Below are 4,707 nucleotides of genomic sequence, written 5' to 3'. Positions count from 1 at the left end.
ATGACATCAGTGAACTATATTTTACTCCAAGTTGGTGCATATCCGTAGGGAGCGTTATTATTTAGTGTGCGGCCCTACGTTCTCAGTGGCCTGCTAACTTTTCAAGGCAAAGACAGACATGTTTCCGTTCATCAAATCTGCCCCTTGAGCTATAATGCTTTGATAGCTTGATTTGTGGTACTTTGTAAGGATAATATTTCACTGCGATGGACTGGCGACCTGTCCAGGGTCTACCCCGCCTCTCGCCCGTAGACAGCTGAAGATAGGTACCAGCAGTGACTCACTTGGGAAAAAGTGTGTCAGAAGATGGATGGATAATATTAATTTTTTTTCTAGTATTTTTGTGGAGTTTTATAAGCATTCAGTATCTCATCTTCAATAGTGTGCTGCCAACAATACCTCTACTATTGGAAAGAAGAATTAGATCTAATTAGGAATAACAGGATTGGTTGTTTGTAGAGACCTGTCCAAGGTGTACCCTGCCGCTCACCCATTGACTGCTGGAAATAGGCACCAGCACCCCTCGCGACCCCAATTGGGACAAGCGTGTCAGATAATGGATGGATGGATGGATGGTTGTTTGTAGAAACTCTTGACATGAGTTTGTACATTACTAGAACATGAGGAAGCAGCCATTTTAAATAAAATGTTTGGTTAAAATCTATAAAGGTGATAAATTCAACTTTTTAAAAGAACTGCAATATTTGTTCTAAATTAAAAGCTTAAGAGTTTTTATGACCTCATCATTATATTGCAGTTTCACATCAACCTGACCCTCTTCTTCAACTATTGTTTAAAGTAGTATTGGGAGAGGGTTAAAATGTGCTTTGTTATTAATAAATTACAATTAATCGAATTCTCATGAAATAAAGTACTTCAGTCGCAATATATTTATTAAGCACACAAAATAAGTGGAATATTTCAACTTCAGCACACTTTTCAGAAAATAAATCCATCCATCCCTTTTCTAATACACTTAATCCCAAGTGGGGTCGCGAGGGGTGCTGGTGCCTATCTCCAGGTGTCTACGGGCGAGAGGTGGGGTACATCCTGGACAGGTCGCCAGTCCATCGCAGGGCAACACAGAGAAAAACAGGGCAAACAACCATTCACACACACACTCATACCTAAAGAGGTGTTTAGAGATACCAATTAACCTAACAGTCATGTTTTCGGACTGTGGGAGGAAGCAAGAGTACCTGGAGGAAACCCACACATGCTCAAGGAGAACATGCAAACTCCATGAAGAAAGACCCCAGGCTGGGAATCGAACCCAGTACTTTCTCAAAGCAAGGCAGCAGTGCTACACACTGCTTACTGAGCAGCCCAGAAATAAAATAAATACACAGAATTCAAATGTTCTAAGGATGTACAGCAGTTTCACCTTGATTAAGTCAAAAGCTATGATATTAATCTGTGGGGTCTACTCTCAAAAGTGTTCATCTTTGCTTATGCTTTATCCAACACTGTTTATTTATGTAAAACCTCAATAAACAGTTCTTAAGAAATATACCCACCATTGAACCATCCTACCTTAAACAATGTTGCCCTGTGTACTTATCAGTTGGTCTCTGACATCAATAGAACACAAGAGGGTTCTGCTATCTAAATACCTGGCAGATCATTTTGTGTTACATTCACTTGCTCTTGAACATCTGGCATTTTCTCATTGAGACAAGAGTTCAGGTGGCATTCCAACAGCACATCCACATGTGTTTTATGTAAATATTAATCTAAATAACCTGATTAAAAGCCAAAATTTCCTCATGCTAATACCTTTGGATCATTTTACTGTTTTGTTTTTGTTATTTGATTTTCATAAAAAAAAATTAAAATATTTTGAACATATAGACAGTTCATGTGCAAATTGCATATACACACACCGTTATAAAATACCACTTATAAAACTTTAGTACACACATAAACACATTTATAGCACTTATGGAACACAATATATGCTGTGTTTTCAGATAAAAATAATCTGGTCTTGAGTTGTGGCATGATGAGATCAGTTCAGTGTCACAGAAAACCTGAATGTTATTTATTATTTAAATTTGTATGTGATGCAAATGTAGCACCGGTATCACACCACTAACTGCGCCACTGGACCAGTTCTAGGCTCTAAGGAGTGGGGAGCAAAATAATAGCACCAGAGACCGCTGCTTAAGTGAAAACGGCCGGCAATTTAATGAATGCAAAACACACATAAAATACAATACATGAAACCAAAAATACTCTGCAGATTCTTAATAATGAGGTAAGTAGAAATGGGGAGGAAAAAGGAGAAGGAAAAAAAAGAATATATCACTCTTTCTTTTTGCTCTTTAGTTCACCTAGGTTATTTTAATTAGACTAATTTGAATTAATTAGACCAGTCTCTTTTTCATAGGTTGCACCTATTTTAAGATTTAAATTTTTCCTGAGTTAACTCTTTTCCGTTCTTTTACAGGTTGCAAAATAACCTTCAAACACATTTAAATCAAGTGTACCACAATAACTCAAATCACATTCAGAAAATAAACATATGAAAATCAAAGTATGGCACTTTAAATTCAAGTTCAAGTCTAAATGTAAATATCAGCTCGACGAAAAGAATCAGTTTGATTCAGTCCAAAAAATAATAATTCAATCAGTCTTCAGTTCTTTTTTTTTAGTTCAGTTCAAACTAGTTTCTGATATCCCTACCACTCCGGCAGGGGATTACCACACGCGGGAAAGTCCCTCCCTCAATGGAGAAGATGAATTGAAGGTCTAGGTCTGGCTCGCCATCTTGAATCCCATCTGTGAATGTGCACGCCGCACATGGCAGATTAATCCTCGCTCCGACCAAGCTTCCAACCGAACAAAAAACCTGACCTGTGTAACAGGCCAAAAACACAATAAAACTCTTTTTAAATACTCAAATTATACAAATAAATTCTTCTTCATAAACGTCATATATTAACTGAATAACAGTTAATAACTCTCCACCAACAGAAAAATTACAACACAATGAAAATACAGAAAAATAAACACAAAACTCACCAAAATCGATATGGCTTAGTTCTCATAAAATCCTCGTCAGTTCCCGACCAGGTAAATTATGTTTTGTTTACTAAAATATAAACTTTTCTCTGTTAATTATTCACCGGTCTTTTTTTTCCGATTCCTCCTCTGCTCTCTCCTTCGGGTCTGCGTACTGCAGCGTCACCCAGACACTGCACCTGCAACGCTGGTTTCTTAAAGGGACAGCGACGTTATTTCTGTCTACAGACTTTTAACCAACTACTTATCCCTATTAGATCCCTATTTATGTTAGATTTTAACATGGGTTACACAAAGGTTTTTCTGCTCTGATTGTTCAGCACATATGCTCTGGTCAAATGTAGAAGTTCCTTGTAGCTTTATTGTAATAGTCAAAACAGTTCTGGGATTATGAGCATAGTATTAAAAAACAAGATTAGATATGTTTGTGTAAATAAACTGGCAACTGTAAGACTCCTGTAAGGCAGCTATTTTCTTTTTTTTTAAAAGTTTCCACTGACACCTGCCCCGGTCTTGCTTAACTTATTTCAGTTATCCAGCTCTTGAGGTTTGGCTTCCAAAAAAGGTGGCTATTTTTTTTAAACAGCTTTGTTTATTATTATTTTTAACAACTTATTTTAGCTTTAGTTGGATAATATGTTTAGATATTAAGATAATCATATTTTCACTTAGTGTTTTTATGAGAATCCATACTTGCTTATTTTCAGGTATTTTCTCTGATACAAAAGATACATACCTAACTTTAAAAAAAATATTTTATTCAAACTTTAATTTTTTATGTAACAAATAAGAAAAAGAACAATTCATTTTAAACAAATCCCCAAACAGAACCATACCAGATAAAGAAGCAATCTCCCGCTGTTCCCCTCTTGGTTTTCACAAAATGGTATTATCTCATATCCTCCGGTGTAATTCGCCACCAGGCAACAATGCTTTCAACCTAAACAAAGTTCTGCCTCAGGCAGAGGGAAACCACTGACTGAGAACTGAGCAATGAAAGAAAAAAAAAGTGGAGAGCATGCATTGAATGTTAGACCATGACCCATCACCCATAGCTAGCTCTGCTAATTAAATATTAGAACTCTTTTTAAACATAAATTCTGTTTTAAAGATTTTAAAACAATATAAAAATGACAAAATTCAGCTTTCCATAATTTAGGTTTAACTAGATTTCTAAAGCATGAGGAGTGACAGGTTACTATGTAAATCATCCTGTATTAAAGTAAATAATTTACTACTGTTTCCTCTCGCTTGCTAAAAAACTTAATTCAGCCAGTGTTTTGCCCCTAATGTGTGTAACACTCTGGGTGGTGAGAGTAACTGAGTACTGGATCAATACAGTTATATGGAGGATAATAAAGGATCACAGCTACATGTGAATCCTTTTGTGGCAATATTACAAATCGGCCTTCAGTTTCCATGGTGACTGTGATTATGTTGTGTCTAAGTGCTGTGAGTACAGTACATTGCCTAGAAAACAGGTGGGACACATCCCTCATTTGTTAAACAAATTTTTTAATAATTATTTTGTACTTAATATTTTTTTTTAAATCAGTTTTTAGCATCTTCTGAAGCTTTGAGTAATATACCTAACCGGTCCACTGTTCTAAAAGCATTTTGCTTATTGTTGTTTTTTCCATCTGCATGATAGCCTTATTCTTTAGTCCACTATCCAACCTCTAG

The 4,707-nt window shown here is 36.1% G+C and overlaps 1 long non-coding RNA gene across 1 annotated transcript; it reads right to left on the bottom strand.

Moving 5' to 3' along the window:
- Nucleotides 1-2,643: 2,643 nt before the first annotated feature.
- LOC119783719 lies at nucleotides 2,644-3,272 on the bottom strand. Its single transcript, XR_005280840.1, has 2 exons — nucleotides 3,025-3,272; nucleotides 2,644-2,856 (listed from the first exon to the last, which is right to left on the bottom strand). It is a non-coding gene; the product is annotated as an uncharacterized LOC119783719 (long non-coding RNA).
- Between the last annotated feature and the right edge of the window lie 1,435 nt (nucleotides 3,273-4,707).

Source organism: Cyprinodon tularosa, unplaced genomic scaffold (assembly GCF_016077235.1).
Source record: "Cyprinodon tularosa strain WSP-4 unplaced genomic scaffold, ASM1607723v1 ctg21, whole genome shotgun sequence".
NCBI classification, from domain to species: domain Eukaryota; kingdom Metazoa; phylum Chordata; class Actinopteri; order Cyprinodontiformes; family Cyprinodontidae; genus Cyprinodon; species Cyprinodon tularosa.
This window is presented reverse-complemented; position numbering and strand designations above follow the sequence as displayed.